We start from the raw sequence: 17,915 nt of genomic DNA on the forward strand, positions 1-17,915 counted from the left end.
TGTTATTAACAGTGTCAGTGAAGTTTGGGGTAAATCTGCTTGGTATGGGGTGAATATGTATATAGTTGATTATATCTATCCATGGATATATAGTAGTAATATTCTGTGAGAACCAAGGGGATTTGTCTCAGTCTTCTGAGCTAGTTTCTGAGTTAGGTAGCATGTCTCTGTGTAATGATGTAAGGTGAGTCTGAGTATGGTAGAGAAAATCTTTTGTTACAAGAAAATTATCTTTGTATTGTTGGATAATTCTTTGTTTTGGGGTGATGAGTTTTATGTTGTTGGGTGAATCTGAAGGTAGTGGGATCTAGATGTTATGAGGTAAATATATGGGTTGTATAATGTGTTAGTAAATTGTAGGTTTTGTAAATGAATTTCTTGTGGTGTCAGACTATGACTAGTTTGACTCATGTGTGCATTGTGAGGTTGTTCTTTATATTAAGGGAGGCATAGCTAAGGGATGTGAAAAAAAGCTGTGCATTGTGGGTTGCCTCCATGAATTATGGGCCATAAGGGTCCTGAGTATATAGTGTTGAGTGATTGTGCTTTGAGGGAGTAATTCTGAATGTTATGAATTTTATGACTGTGATTTTTTTATATACTCCCAGGGAAATCTATAGATTGTAGAACAGATTTTCACATTATAGGGCATGTCTAGGTGTTGTGGTCTATATAGTGTATTCTGTTCATTGTAGGATATACCTTGGAATAATGAAATAAGACTATGTGTAATGGGTTGATTCTATACATTCTATAGCAAATCATTGTGTCATATAGGCAGTTTTTGCATTGTAGAGTATTTCTGTCCCTTACAAGAAATCTATGTGATTTTTTAAAAGAGGGGAGTCTTTTGGGTATATTATGTCTGTACATAGTATGACATTTCTGGACATTGTAGCCCAATGTTGTGCAAGGGACAAAATTGTATTATACAGGATGTGGTATTGATTGTGTCCTGGTGTTGTCAAGAGAGTGTGGGTTATTAGGGGCAAACCTGGGTGTGGGTGAGATTGTATTTTTGTTGTGGGACTATTCTGTGTGCTATAAGACATATTTTCCTTCTGTGTAATTCTGTGTTGTGGAGTATGCTGGTGTGTAACTGTGCATGTCTAAAACTTGGGATCTTTATGTTGGTAATGACTTGTTTTGTGGGGTGAGTGTGTGTTAGGGCAATGGATGTTCATCCAGGATATGTCTCTCAATAGTATTGAGCAAGTCTGTATATCGTGAGACTTGCCTGTAGTACTGTGGGTCATGTATTGATTTTGCAGAATGATGTGAAGTTGTAATGATTTTTTGTGTATGTAGAAGAGTTTCAGTATTGAGCAGAATTTCAGTGCAGTGTAGAGAACTTTATATAAGTTGAGTATATATTTTGTGATTTGATTCTAGGCGTTTTGGAGTAAATTTGTATTTGTAGGATGTCTGAGCAGAATGGTACAGTCATTCTGGAACTGTGGGAGTGTTTGTATTTTCAAGAGATTTTGTACATTTTAGGATGCAGGTTTTGCCAAGGTGTTGTAGGGGTGAGTATGTACACCATAGGCTGTGTCTATGTTGTGGATCGAGGGTGCATTATGGGTTAAGGATGTGGTGTAAAGTTTGTCTGGTGAGAAGCATAAGTCTGCAATATGGATTATGGTATATTTTCATCCTATGGGGTAGGTCTGTGTCTCTTAGGGCAATTCTGGAGGATGAGAACATATTTATATATTCACTTTGTGAGATATTTGCCTTGTGGAGAGATCATGTGTGTTTTTAGGTGAATCTGTGCATCAGAATGCAATTTGGTGTTTGTGGTACAAACCTTTTTGTCATAGGGTACATCTGTGTGTGTTAAGTTAGATGTAAGGTGTTAAGAATATAGTTTGTGCATTGTATGATATGTCTTAATGTTGTTTCACAAAATCGAATTTGAGGGTGTGGCTAGATGTCTGTTGTCTATTCTGTGGTAAGTTTATGCTGTAGAGTAAGGTTATACATTACAGGGAGATTTTTGTGTCATGGAACTTACCTCTGTGTTATAAGATATATCTCAGTGCTGTGTGGTAAGTCTGAGCATTGTGGAACAATCTTGTTCATTGTAAATTCATTGTTGGTATTATGAGACATTTCTGCGGTATTATGGTGTAAGATTAAATTTTGAGGCAAACCTATGTTATATATTGGATGACTTATGGAGCAAGTCTTGTTAATTTTTGGAGAATTTTTACATTGTGAGGTAAATTTGTGCTTTGTGATGTGATTCCATATACTATGGTGGGAGTTTTATGTCATGGAGCATGTGTAACATAAGTTGGTTTACATATTCAGTTATAAGTATGGGAATTATGAAAGAGGCTGGGCATTATAAAGTTCATATGTATGTTGTGGATTGTTTCTTCATGTGTTGCTGTATGTTTGTGTATTGGGGGCATATCTGATGGTTGTGGTGTACTCTGGGTTAATTATTTGCTTTGTGAAAGAGTCTCAGCATTGTGTGATAACCCTGGGTGGAAGAGTGAAAGTCTATGAATTGTATGATGAATTTGGAAGTTGTGTAAAATTCTGCAGATAGTGGGGCAAATCAATTTTCTGTGGCATGTTTTAGAGTTAATGGCTGAGACTATGCTGGTGGGGAAGAGGCAAATCTACATATTTGAGGATGTGACTAGATATTATGAAAGAGTCCATTCATTATGGAGTGTATGTTTTCAGAAATGTTCATAAGTTGTTGCAATTCTGTGTATTTTTGGAGAGTCTGTATCTTAAGAAGCATATTTGTGTATTGTGGGATATATACAGAAATTGTAGCAGAAGTTATCTATTTTGAAATGAGTGTTTGTGTTTATGCAATTTGAGTTACTGTGAGGTGGATCTGGACATTGTAGGGAGAACTTTGTGTTGTTACTGGATTCAGTGTATTGTTTTGAGAGTGTCTAAGTTGTGATTGTCTACATTGTAATGTATGTTTGGGCCTTGTTGGACTGATTCTAACTGAAGGTAAATTTATGTGTTATGCAGTGTTTGCTGCAGGGTGAATTTTTGGCAGAGTGTGAGTGAGGGTTTGGTGCAAATTTGGAAAGAATGTGGTGTGTGATGGAGTGAATCATTGTTCTCTAAGGTAGATCTGTGAGATGTTGGTTGTAGTTGTGCATTGTGATGCAATTCTCTACATTGTGGGACAATTCAAAACTTGTAAGCTGAGTTTAAATGTTGTTGTTTCTTTCTATCCATTGCAGGGCAACCATATATTGGTGATGGTATTTCTATGGGATGTGTTTTTAAGTTTTAATATTACTTGGCAGACATTTTTAGAGCCTGGGTATTGTCAAGCCTGTGTTTTGCTACAAGTCTGGGATTTGTGGAGCTAGGGCAGTGTGGGATAAAGTGTGTGTTAGGTTAATTTATGTCTTAAATAATGACTTGACAAGGTGCAATGTAATCTTGTGTGTTCTGTAAGGTGTCTATATCTGGAAGCAGGTCCTTACATTGTAGTGTGTTTTTATATGTTGCAGTACATGTGTGTGCATTGATTGGGTAATCTTTGCACCATAGTGTTGGTTAGTTAATTGTGGGTGTTTCTATATATTGTAGGACAGATTGTATATTGTGATATTATTCTATACTTTCTTGGGAAACTTGTTTAAGTGTTGTTGATGGTAAGATTTTTGGGGTCAGTCTTTTTGCTGAGAGATGTATGTATGCATTTCTTTTGGGTCAACTCTGGAGTATTATGTGGCACATTTATGTGTCATAAGTCGACTTTATACAACTTGTAATGAATCCGTACACTCTGGGGTATTTTTGTAGTTTGTTTTATGGGGAGAAAAGATGATGTTGGAACATGTTTCTGTACTGTGGAAAGAGTCTTGTGACATGTTATGTGTCTCCCCACTGTGACTTGATACTGTGTAATGTGGGCCATCTCAATACTTTGGGATATGATTCTATGTTTTATGGAGGTATATTCTATGTTTTTGGGGTGAATTCTAATTATTTTAGATTGAGACTTACAATTTTGATCCAATCCCACATGTAGAAACAACAACAATAACAACAACAACAAAACCAGTTAAGATAGATAACACTAATTCTGTGCTAGGCACTGTTCTAAACATTTTTAAGGTAAGTCACTCCTTTATTCTTCTTAATAACTCTAATAAGTGCCACAGAGAGGTTAAGAAACCTTTCCAAGTTCACACAATTAGTAAGTAATAAATGTAGGATTAGAACCCAGGCAGCCTGGATCCTCAGTGTAAGCTTGTAACTGTGATCTATACTGTCCCTTTCTTTTGGGGTGTGCTGTGCATATCTTTGTGCATGTCTTTGGGTTTCATGGCATATGTCTAGGTGTTGTGGCATGTCTTGAGTTGCAGCATACCTAAGGATTGTCAAATTTATCAAGTATTGTGGGGTTTATGTGCAAATTGCATGGTTGGTCTTATTGAAAAGGCATTGCTTTATATCAAGTTTCAAAGTTAAGGTGCTAATATTTGCACTGTGTGGCAAGGCTTTCCATTGCAGCCAAATGTGTAAGTTGCATGTCAAACTTTTGCTTTAAAGGGAAGATGTGTGGTGATCTTTTTTTGTGAGCTGTTGGAGAATTTTCTGTGTTTACATGAGTACCTATTTTGCAAGATATGTTTCCTTGTTGTGAATCTAGTCCCTGGATTATGGCATGTCTCTGTGCCTTATGGAGTGAGTCTGTGTGCTGTTTTCCAGGTCTGTGATTTAAAGGAAAAATTTGTAGATTATAGGAAATATGTATATATTGTGGTCTCCCTGTATTCTGAAGTTAATGGCTATATTGGGGGGGTGTATTATAACATGCCTTTTTTGTTGTAGGGTGGAAGGTGTGTATATGTGTTAGTGTGGAGGTTGTTTGCATTTTGTGTCTGTTTGTGTTCATGGAAAGTGTTTTTGTATTGTTGGCATATCTGTGCATTGGAGGTAAGTGAACATTTGAAGAGGGGACAAGTTTGAATATTGTGGTATGAGGCTACATGTTATGTAATGCTGAACACTGTGAAGCTTCTCTGTACATAGTAATATACTTCTAAGTGCCCTAGAAGATGTGACATAGAGTATTTTGTATTGCTGAGACAAGTCTTAGTTTATAGGAAAGGCTTTAGGTTGATGGGTTAGCCTCTGTGTTATAATGCAGTCTCATATTTTATGGGGTATATGTGTGTATGCTAAGCTGTTTTGGAGCAAGTTGATGTACTGTAGAGTCTTTCTATGTGTCTTTGGATGAGTCTGTGTATTGTGGTAAATTCACATCATATCATGGGGCACCCCTAAATTTTTGGGTGAGACAGTGGAGGATGAGTCAGTTTCATGGTACAGATGTTATACATTTAGGAGCATAAATTTAGGAGCATGTTTGTAAATAGCAGATATATCTACACATTATGTGACAAAACATAGTGTGTCATAGGATATGTTTGTAATATTATGGCTTATTCCTGAGTTGTAGCGTGCATTTGTATACGTGTGTGTTGTGTTGTATTGTGAGTCTATATTTTGTGGGATGTGACTGTGTGGTATGCATACAGTCTGGACATTGTAGAATGAGTCTGGATATTATGGAGCAAGCCTATGTATTGTATAGCATTTTTAAAAATTGTGGTGCAATTCAGTGTGTTGTGGGTGACATCTGGCTTAGGGTTTTCTTTGTGTTCTGTAGGGTGTGTAGGTATTGTGGTGAGGTGTCTGTATATATAGAGCAGTGCTTTTCAACAATTTCACACTTAGGGACCAGTGAAAATAGGATAATTATTTCAGGGACAGCTAAGACAGAAATCACCACGAGAATAAGTAAATTTGACTAAGATCATGGGATTTATAATCTTCATGCAATATCAGGGTGGTTAACTCTTTCAAAGACCAGGACAAAAATTATGGGGACTAATTCACAGACCAGTGATTAAAAAACACTACTGTAGAGTGTCTCTAGATGTTCTGGGATTAGTCTCTGTATCATGTGGTGAATTTTCATGCTGTCACATGATTCTGGGTATTTGAAGTAGACCCTTTTTACTTTAATAGTAGTGGTTGGGGTGGAGAATAATATTTTAAAAGTTTTAATAGCTCCTGTGTGCCAGGCATTGTACTAAGCACATAACATATATTAATTCATTTAATACTCACACTAACTTTTTTGAATAGATACTATTTTTACTGTCGATTTGCAAATGAGCAGAGAAATATACTTACCCATGGTGATACAATTAGAAAAAGCTGGAACTTGTATTCAAGTCCAGTTATCACATATCCAGAGGCTTTGCTCTAAACCATTACACAAGCTGTGTATTTGTTTTAGGACAGAATTGTAGCTCAATAGTATGGTAAAGCATGTCTGCAATGGCATATGATGGAGTCTTTTGCATTGTATGATAATGTGCATTGTGTGTCTACAAAGTGGGGAATGCTTATGTGGATGTAAGGTTTCCATTTTTGAGTAAATCTGTGTTGTGATGCAATTCAGTGCATTGCAGAATAAATCTGTGTTTACAGGCTTGCTTGTAAATTTTAAGTTTTATGGGTATGATTATGTTGTGAGCAGGTCTATGTTCTAAAGGGCTTGTCTGTACATTTAGGGTGAGTCTCTGTGTTCAGTGGTGTTTTGTGTATTGTGGAGCAAGTATACATAGTGATGGAAGAATCTACACATTTTGGTTGAATTCTGTCATGGTTGAGCATATCTTCCTTATAGGCAGCAGTATGAGCAAGGAAATCAGTCCATGTGCTTTGAGATAAATGTGGGAGGTGGTAGAACAAATGACTGCAGGTCTTTTGGAGTATGCATTTACACTGTGTAATCACCATAAGGAGTGTGGCTTTTGTAAAGTGAATTTGTATGGCAAGTATGTACTGCAGGGCCTTTCAGTTTGTGTGATACACTGTGTTCTAGGAGGAGAGTATTTTTGCTGTGGGAAGAATCTGAGCCTTGTGAGGAGACGCTCTGTGCTGTAGGTTTAGTCTGTGTTTTGTGAGATGAGTCTGCTTAATCTGGGTAGTGTCTGTGAACAATGGGGCAAGTTTTTGTCCTTTCAGGATGGTCTATACATCATGAAGCAAGTCAATCTGCTGTGAGAGCGTCTTTGTGTTTCTCTGTATGGGTCTTCAAGCTGTGCCATGGACTGTAACCCTTTTTATTTATTTATTATTATTATATAATTGTCATATTGTTTTTAGATTTTGTTTCATTCACTTACAAATCTACTTGGATTTATGATTGTGTAAGAGCTATACACATAACTTTACATCTAGTTTTAAGTTTGTACATTTAATTGTTTTTATTTTTTAATTACAATTGACATAAATATTATATTAGTTTCATGTGTACAACCTAGTGATTAGACACTTATATAACTTATGAAGTGATCATCCTGAAAGTATAGTATCCATCTGATACCATATGCAGTTATTACAGTACTATTTACTATATTACCTATGCTACATTTCACATCCCCATGACTTTTGTTATAACTGGCAATTTGCACAGGTTAAAACCTTTCCCTTTTTCATCCATCCTCCTAACTTGTCCCCCTTCTGGCAAATGTCAGTTTGTTCTCTGTATCTCTGTGTTTATTTCTATTTTGTTTGTTCACTTATTTTGTTTTTTAGACTGCATATTCAGGTAAAATTATGTGGTATTTGTCTTTTTCTGCCTGACTTATTTATCTTAGCATAATACCCTCTAGGTTCATCCATGCCATTGCAAATGGAAAAATTATGTTCATTTTTATAACAGAGTCATATTCTATTGAATAAAGACTGTGTTCTTTGGAGTCTGTGATCTTTGCTGTGAGTCTGTTTGTTATAGGTAAAGTATATGTTCTGTAGGAAGACTCTGTATGATATGAGATGAGGCTATGTGCCCTGAGGAGGGTCTGTGTGTTCTAAGGAGTCTGTGATATGAGATGCCTTTTCAAGCTTGGCAGAAGTCTATGTGCTATAGGATGGAGTCTGTGTGCTCTGGTAAGGGTCAATGTGATGTGAGGGAAGTCTGTGCCCTGTTAAGGATCTCAGCTATGGGTTTTGCCTGTGGAGCATTGGAAGAATATATGCTGGAAGGAGAATCTTTGTGATGTGGGAAGTATCTAATGTACTGTGGGGAGTATCTGTTTGCTGTGGGTGACATCTTAATGATGTAGGAAGTCTATGTGTCATGGGAAAAATGTATGTTCTGTGATGAAAGTTTGTGTGCTGTGAGTCTTTTTGCTTTAAGAATATGTGTTCTCGAGAGAATCTTCTATGGAGTAAGTCTGTGTTCTCTAGAGAGACTGTTTACCAGGGAAAGTGCCTGTGTGATGTTGGGACACTCAGTGAGTTTGGGATTTTATGACTGTGATTGGTAGAGTCCTTATTGTAGAATAATTCTATTTTCTTTAGGTTAGTTTTTTTTGCATCAGGGAAAAGATGCATGTCTCTGTGTATGATTGATAAAAGAAATGTCTCTATTTTATAGGCCAAGTCTTTTTGTTGTGGTTTCTGTGAGCCATGGGAAGGGCCTGTGGACGTTAGAGGTAAATGTGTGTTTGCGTTATTTAGCCAGTAAACACTAGAGGGTAAGTTTATACAAAGGTCTGTTTCAGAGCACTTCTCCTTCAATATCAGTAAATAATAATGGCAACATTTACACATGATTACTCTTACCAAACACTATTATAAAGGTGCTATTATTATCCCCATTTTACATGTGAGAAAACCGAAGTACAGAGAAATTAATTGTACTTTGTGGAGGTTGAAAACCAGGCAGTCTGTTTACCATGCTAACATTACTATAAGACTCCTGGGCCCCCTGAAGGCATCAGTGACCTCAAACATTAGGAAGACTTCATGGTCACTAGTGGACATACTGATAGCAAGTAATTTTGGAGGAAAAAAAAAGAGAAAGTAGCTCAAACCTTCCAAGGATTTAAAGAATACAATGTTCTATATACAGTAATGATGGCAGTTTAACCCAGAAAAACTGACTTTATTACTGCAGAATAACTCCTTCAGCGACTCTGCCCCCAAGATCCATCCCTTGCCTTCACAGTTTCATTCTCACACTGCAGAGGAGGGAATGCACAAGCCCTGGAAAGCTGCCATTGTCAAGGAAACCAGCCTCCAGTCACAAACAAATCACAGCCTAATTCGGCAAATCAAGAAATTACTGGGCTGTTGCTGTGAGCCAAAGGAGCCCTTTGCAATATTAGTAGGCAAGCCTTCCTTACCCAGGCCTCCTTATTTTCTTTCAGACTCAGTAAAGGCTAGAGAAAGCTTAGAAATCAATAGAGAGAGAAGGATGTGTTGGGAATGGGGTGAAAGGTCAACAATGGTGGCAGGTGATTTTAATTGTCAAATATTTTGTTAGCAAAATTTAATCCATCCATTTCTCACTAAAAGACTCAATGTTTTATACTTGAATCTTCCACCTGCAGTGAAGAGGTGAACCATTGTCATGCATTCCGATCTGCAGGAAATGGTGGCAGTGGTGACATGGATTGGGACTCACCCCCCCTTGAAATCCTCAGATCAGAATACTGCCATCAACAAGCTGGAAAACATTATTTCTGCTCCTCCTACACTTCTTACATTTCCTTCTTATATATGTCTAGAAAATTCCATGAACTGACTCAAGATAACTTTAATTCTCTGAGTACCTGAAGAGTAGAAGAAAGACATTGAAAGAAGAACCTTAGGAATAACAATAACCAAAGAGATATATTTTTAAACATAAAATTAGAATATCAGGTGTGCCTAAGAGGAACAGCACATTTGGAACAGTGTTTTTATATACTTGGTTTTCTCAATTTTTATTTGTAAAAAACATTTGATAAAGATTTTAAATTGTTAAAGATTTTAAATTGTTAAAAATTTCAAATCCTCTTTTGAAAACATTGCCCAAAACTGTGTGTGCCTAGAATTCTTGAAGAGTGTAAGTATGAACATGACATTTTCAAATGCTTCCAGCAGGTGTTAGAAAGTAGGAATACTCTTGTGGAATGTAACCATCTTATGTAGAGAGGAAATGGCTGACATATGGAGAGCTATACCCTACCTAATGAGACAACAGTTGTTTCAATTTCAAATCAGTGGGAAAATGTTGGATTACTCAATAAATGATGCTGAAACAATTGGTTACCTATTTGGGAAAAAAAAACACAAAATTTAGATCCCACTTCATAACATGTACCAAAATGAATTCTAGAAGATTAGAGTTAAATGTAGAAAATGAAGTAATGAAATGACTAGGGAACAATACAGGTTAATATACTCACCAAAGGAAATAAATAAATCACAAACTAAAAAACAATTGATAGTGTGGATATTTAAAAATGTAAAGCTGTGATGTAAAAATAACCCCACTATAAATGATTAAAAAATCAATAGGCAAATAGTAACTGGAAAATAATGTCTTTACCACTTATGATAAATAAATTAGGTGATATGTATGGGGTTGGGGGTAGAGGAGAAAACTTTAAAGTGATTCATACCATTTGATCCAGGAATTGCACGTCTATAAATTTATCCTAGGGTGAAAAATAGAAGAGCACACAGAGCTTTATATAGAAAGATATTCCTTCAGTCATAACAGCAAAAATTGCACATATAAACAAAGACTCAAGAATTAGATATTTAATGGAACACCTATATGATCAAACATTATACCTCCACAAAACATCATATTATGTGAAATATTAAAAACATGCAAATTTCTTCCAATACACTGTTTAATTATTAAAGCAAGTTGGAAACTAAATGCACATATGATTTTCATTTTGTATATAAATATATATTTTTATGCATTTATTTGCATGTATTCACAAAAGAGAGAGTAACACTACTTAAGTTAATAGTAATTATCTCTAGTTTATGGGATTATGGGTAATGTTAATACACATTTTTAAATTTTTTTTCAAATTTTATGCAATGAATATATATATTTTTTATAATTAAAGAAGAAAGACAGCATTTTAAACAAGATACATTAATGTTATAAAAGCGATAGGAACAGAGAAAAAAAAGTCTTTGAATGAAGGCAATAAAAAGCAAAGACTAAATTACCAATGTATACTGACATAAGATCAAACAAAACAAACTCAATATATACCATATAAAAACTATGGTGTTATTTGCATGTTAGTAGATACAAGTTTCTTATACAAGATGGACTCCTGGAAAATTTTCTTCACTACACCAGAGAATGGTCACATGTCCCTTAATGCATCATTCTCTTTGCCGCAGTGCTCTGTTAAACAGCCCCTCCCTTTTCTTTCAACATACTTTCTCCCCCTTCCCTATGCAAAGCATGGTACCAGCAGACATTTTCAGACTGAAAAATGGTCCATTTTGTGGACTTTCTTTTAAGATTTTTTATTCTTATTTTTCTTCCTGGATTGCTGCTTTGTCATTTCATTTAAAAAAATCTACCTATCTTTTTTCTCCTTTCTCTCTGTCAAAGTATCAAAACAATCTGAAATTTAAAGAAATGAAAAGTCACCAATTTAGCTATTTTTCTCTTGCATAAATAAATCTACAAAAACAATTTCCAGGTAAAAGAAGACACAAAAGCTTACATATTTTGAGGCACATTTCAGAAACCTAAAGAAATCTTTGCTGATAATAATCTCTTCTGTCCTTCTTACATTCCTTTTCAAAGAAAGAAACACTGACAATATTCTGTCTTTACTGTACGAAATGATGCCCACAAATGCAAATAAATAATTTTCAAAATAAAGCACAGTCACAATGTTCATTATTTTTTTCATAGAAAAACAAAATTTTGATCTTCCCTATTTATCACATATTCATCTCTCAGTTAGGATAATTAATCTGAACATTACAGGCTGCCTTTCTTCTTACTTTGTCTCCTGTACAGACATCCAGTTACATAATTTTCTTACCTTTTTAAAAGTAAGGAATGGTGTCCTTTTATGCATTCCATTATAACATTATTTCTCCTGCTATCTCCCACACTGTGAAAGGAAATAAGATTTGAGAACATTTTGAATCACAAACCATTTTATTACATCTAATCCAAATACAGTAAAGCTGAAATAACATAATGAATGCAATTCTCATTTTAGTGACATTTTCATTGAGTCTTATTTTGGGAAATATTTTAGCAGAATCACAAGGAAGAAGTCTCTATATTTTCTTCCAGCAACTCATTCACCATTTAAAATACAACATTTAAACTCGAAAAGTGACTGGAATATTTAGAATGCAATTAATCCATTTTCCCTATGCTATTGTTTAAAATCAGAAATCCCTACACAGTTCTGAATTATTATGTTCCATTAAAATATGTCACTTGCTTTAGAAAGCATATTTTGGGTATCTATATTACAAAATATTTCTCAGTTACTTACCAGCAACATGTACTCTGCCTCTGCACCAGCTCTGAGGCTGTCGCACTGAATGAGGTGGGGAAAAAACTGCAGCAGCAGCAGCCACTTGAAAATGGGTTGTGCTCTGAAGTAGGAATAATCTCTATACAAAGAAATAAAATACCTCGAAGTTAGCTTCAAAATTTCTTCAAAAACCTAAAATCATAGGAAGCAATACATGCTAAAAGTACACGCTCATCAAAGGACAGATTTTAAAAGCTAAATCTCTGATCCAAATCACACTTAAATTGCCTTAATTTCCAGTGGAACCCCTACAATGCCATGGCTTTTGGCTCTCCCATCTCCTAGCAACAGTCTCAATATATTTTTTTTTCTTTTCTGCAGTGGTCCTACTAGCTATCAGACAAAGTCTAGTCTCTGGTAGTGAGCATTACCATTTTATTTTTCAATATGTGTTTTCCTTAAGTGAGTAATAAAGAGTCAGGCATTCAAAACAACTTCTCTAGAAGATTTTCTTTCAAATGACATTTCATTCAAATGGCAAAGATTGTTCTTGGTCCTTCCCTTGGTGCAATATTGTCATTAAACCCCTGACCTAAAGATAAGCTTTGGAAAAGGTGTCCAACCCCTTCTGCAATCACTAAATTACCCATAGTCCTACAACTAGAAACCCAGGCTTTAAATTAGTGTTATTATCCACTCTGCTCAGAAAGAAAAAATAATGCACAGAATTCATCTATATTCTTACTCTTGTTATCAAGACCTTCTCCACTCCTACCATCAGCATAGCTACTGGAGGTATATGTCATTAAAAAAACAGTGGAAAAAATAATCAAATTATAAACAACCTATTTATCTATAATTATTAACATGGAAAATACTAACTATATGTTAAGGAAACAAAAGCAGGTAACTATATAGTATGTATGATATGAACATTTTTATATCTTATTTAGATCAGAATAAATGTACATAAAGAAAGCTATAAAATTATATATCAAAATGTTAAGAGTGATTATGTCTGGGTTTTTTTATGGATCATAGAATTTGAGGGGATTTTAAATCACATTTCATTCTGATTATTTATTTAATAACATTTCTGCAGTTAACATATATCCCTTAAGTTATTACAAGAGAACAGTACACCTCAATGTGGACATACTTAATGCCACTGAACTGTACAACTAAAGTAGTTAAAATAATTAATTTTATTTTATGTATATTTATGATAAAAAAAGAGAGACACATTCATTCACTCCCCAAATACATACTGAGCATCAACACATTTAAAACACTGTACTGGGGCTTACCTGGTCAAGGCAAAAATGGGAGTTGATGTTTCCTGCTCCTATCTCCCTTCTCTCTCTCTCTAAATATGAATAAATAATAAACATATTAAAAAATAAAACTAAATAAAATACTGTACTGAGGGGACAGAGATTATAAAAATGAAAACACTATTTGTTTCCTTTCTAAAAGTTCATAATCTAACAACTACCGCAAACATTTCAATATGAATTTTTATTATACATGACATATAGAACTGCTGCATATTAGACATACTTTAAATTTTTTTCTAACATTTCTAATTAGGGTTATACTATCTGCCTAAAATTTTTTAACTCCAAATGGGTGGAGGAAGCAAAGGATTACATATTAAATTTTGTTATGCATACATATGTGCATTTGTATATTTGTATAGCATTGTCATATTTTATAAAAGAGGGGAAGGAATATTGTTCTAGGTTAAAAAACATAAAAAAAGATATGACAGTTTGTACTGGCTGGAAGCTCAGCTGGTTATAGTGTTGTCCCAAAATGCCAAGGTTGCAGGCTCACTCTTCGGTCAGGACACATACAAGAATCAGCTGATAAATGCATAAATGAGTGGAACAACAATTTGATGTTCCTCTCTTCCTCCTTTTCTCTCTAAAATAAATAAATAAAATTTTAAAATATTAAAAAGATATTTCAAAAAAGATATGACATGAATACAATGTGTGTTCTTTGGTTGAATCCTGAATAGAAAATAAAACAGCTATAAAAGAAATTATGGAAACAGTTTAGATGTTTGAATATAGAGTATATATTTGATAATAGATAATTGTAATAGTTTTTTAAGGTATGGTAATATGATGAACTTGTTCTCATGAACACATATTGAAGCACTGAGAGGTGAAATGCAATGATGTCTATAAATCACTTTGAAATATTTAGAAAAAAGAATAAGGAGATATAAAATGAATGTAGCAAAATGTTAATACTTGTAAACCTTGGTTAAGTATACACAGGGATCAGCTGTGTTATTCTTAATCTAAAATCCAGATATAAATAAATATGTTTTAATAAAAATAATTATTCTGGAGATTTCAATATGGCAACAAAATAGGTGAACATTCCAATTGCCATCTCCCAGAACCAAATTGGATTCCAGTACAACTTAATTTAAGAACAATCATCTTGATAAACCAACTTTGGACTAAACAAAGAGGAGTCCATAACCAAGGATCGCAGAAGAAGCCACACAAAGACAGAGATGTGGAAAGAGCTGTCCCCAGGAACAAGAAGGCTGAGGATATGGACTGACTCTTACTGGGGAGGAGTTTACCATGAGAGATGTGGGTCCTAAGTCCCAAACCCAGAACCACATCCTAAAGCCCCAGAGCCTAGAACAGTACCCACATAGCATCTGACAGTGAAAAGTGATTAGGTTTCTGTCTGGTAGAAAAATAAGGGAGCTCTTGGAGATGCAGGCTCTGTCTTAAAGGGCGAGCACAGAGAATTTCATTCACAGTCACATACCTGGGGTTCTGATAAAGGAAGGGTTGAGAGGATTGGAGTTTTGTGAGGAGAATGTAAAGTTGGAGGCTCAGACAAAGACAGGGTGGGGGATCACAACCAGAACCTCTGTGCTGAGTCAATCTCCAGTACCTTAGTCACCATCTTTCTTGTGTGGAACAGTCCCTTCTGAGCAACATCAGCCTGGGGAAAAGCAAGGCCTGCCCTTAGTAGTCTCTTTTGCCCCACCCACAAAGACTAGGCTATTTAGAGAAGCCAGGAAGCAGGGGGTTTCCCAGTAACTTAGTTTTCTGGCATTGAGGCCAGAGCTTTCTCCCATATACTCCCGAGTCTATAAATGGTGTTTCTGCCTTAGAGGAGACTCAGTAGAAACTGTCCAAACAATAGCAAACCACACCTCTGGGTCTCCAAGGCCATACCCACAGGACTCCTGAGGCCACACCCTACTGAAATCTGTGATAAAATTTTGGACAAACTGACACCTGGGGTTGATGGGCAGAAGCCATGCCCAGCATCCTTCCTAATCCCTGACTTGCTGAAGGCTCTAGACTCTACCAGAGGTTTTCCCAATGGCCAAGCCCAACAAGCTGCCAGCAGACAGAAGCTACAGGAAGCAGGACTCAGGGAACCTTGACTGTTTAAGTGAACACTTTGTCAGGCCCAGTATGGGTAAAAGCCAACATAAGTGTGCAGCTTGGTATTTCCAAGTACACCTGGGCCCAACAGAGGCAGCCACAAACACTAGATTGCTTGTAGCACCATGAAGGTTGCTAAGGGCCAGTCACAAACAGTGTCTTTCACTGGTCTGTGCTAAGTTACCTCCAGAGAGGCTCAGGGTTGGCACATTCAGTGGACAGCTGTGGACAACACTGATTTAGGACCTAACAACTCTTGCTATTGGTGTGATTTAAGGAAAGTTTCCTCACACTTCTACCAGTAGAGGCAAGATCTGTTTTCTGTTATCAGCATCTGCACAATGGCTCATGTGAATTGGATAGGGTGAAGTTTCACAGTCAGCTGGCCTAGGTGCTGGATATCCTGTCCTGCTTGGCTAGGTTACACAGGAGGAATGAAGAGAGGCTTGGAACATGGAAATATAAACTGTGGGTGACTGTGAGCCTATTGTTGGGTCTGGTCGATGGGGTTTAGAAACTTTCTGGGGAGGCATAGTCAGCCCCAGGCAAGGACTCTCCCAGTCTTACTCACAAAGACCAGATTATCACCAGCTGTAAAAACTTCTGCAGAGAGCACTGTGTGCTCCACATGATCTGAATCTGCTGCTCACTTTGCTGGGGAGAAATAAAATTTGAATATCCAGCAGTGGCTGAGGGACTAGGCTCTGGAATAGAGGCTACTTTCTCAATACTGAAATACTTACCAAGAGACCCCAAAAGTAGGGGGTCCCATGAACATTGTATTCCCAACCTCAGCTGCCATAACCCACCAAGTTTGAAACTTGTAGGGGGTTGTTTGGGAGAGGAAAGTCTGAATCCACATTATATTCTTTCTACAGAAGACTCTGTGGGAAGACCAGGCAGCTACAAGAGGAAATGAAACAACAGAAAAGTGGAGGCAAATATTAAGGAGCTTAGGGTTTTATGGTGCTGCTTACATCTCTAAGCAGCAGGAAGCTGATCCTTATACACAGGTTGGCACCTCCCACACTACTCAGGCACACGAAATGCAGACACAAAGAGCAAACAGAGCAGTAGTAGCTCCAAGCATGTAGCACAGCAAATAAAAACAATGACTGACACCAACCCAAGAAGACTTAAAACCAACATAACCAGTAGTGGTTGGCAGAGAGCACAAACCATAGACTCAGCTAACTAAACAAGCAGAATGCCCAAAGTAGGAATCTAGCAGGCACCAGGCACTGTGGAGTAAAAATATGTCCAAAAGGGCAAACATTGCACAGGGCCTAATACACAAGATCAAAGTTGATTCATAGAGCCAGCCAGCCTGAAGGGATAACTGCATGCACAAAAAGATAAACTGAATTTAATACTCACATACAACAAGAGGGAAAATACTACCCTCAAGAAACATTCTTAGAACAAGGACAACAGGTGGTCTGGAGGTCAGTACAACCAAACTCATCTTTCTCATAAAGACACCACAACAAATTTTAAAGTCAGACGGCATTATCTAGTACACAGAAAAAATGGGCAAAGAAATATGACCCAAATGAACCAACAAGAGAAATCCCCAGAAAAAGAACTAAATGAAATGGAAGTAACCAAACTATCAAATGCAGAGATTAAAATAATAATTTTTAGGATGCTAAAGAATCTCAGAGCACCAATGCATGGTCACAATGAGTACCTAAATAAAGAGATAGCAAACATCAAGAAAGGCATTGGAGTAACAAAACAAAAAAAGTCAGAATTGAAAAAATACAAAGAAAAGAAGACAGCAATAGAAAGAATCAACATTAGTCTGGATGAAGCAGAGAACTGAAGAAGTGATTTAGAGAACAAGGTAAATAAAAGCACAGAAACAGAGCAGCACAAAGAAAAGAGGCTCTTAGAGACCTCTGTGGCAATTTGAAAAGAAACAACATCCACATCATAGGAGTTCCTGAAGGAGAAGAGAACAAACAAGGGAGGGAGAACCTGTTTGAAGAAATCATAGCTGAAAATTTCCCAAAATTGATGAAGGAAATAGCCACACAAATTCAAGAACCAAAGAAGCCACACCAAGACACACCATAATTAAAATGCCAAGATAAAAAGACAAAGAATACTAAAAGTTGCAAGAGAAAAGCAGTTAATTATCTACAGAGGAGCC

At 36.3% G+C, this 17,915-nt stretch overlaps 1 long non-coding RNA gene across 1 annotated transcript in view; it reads right to left on the reverse strand.

Moving 5' to 3' along the window:
• LOC136317478 (uncharacterized) overlaps positions 1-12,383 on the reverse strand; it is a 55,066-nt gene extending 42,683 nt beyond the window's left edge. Inside the window, exons 1-3 of the long non-coding RNA XR_010727876.1 lie at positions 12,348-12,383; positions 11,880-11,951; positions 10,470-10,505 (exon numbers count right to left, since the gene is read on the reverse strand). This is a non-coding gene — a long non-coding RNA (uncharacterized lncRNA). The remainder of the gene's footprint in view (positions 1-10,469; positions 10,506-11,879; positions 11,952-12,347) is intronic.
• Positions 12,384-17,915: the final 5,532 nt, after the last annotated feature.

This window comes from Saccopteryx bilineata, chromosome X (assembly GCF_036850765.1).
Source record: "Saccopteryx bilineata isolate mSacBil1 chromosome X, mSacBil1_pri_phased_curated, whole genome shotgun sequence".
Lineage (NCBI taxonomy): Eukaryota > Metazoa > Chordata > Mammalia > Chiroptera > Emballonuridae > Saccopteryx > Saccopteryx bilineata.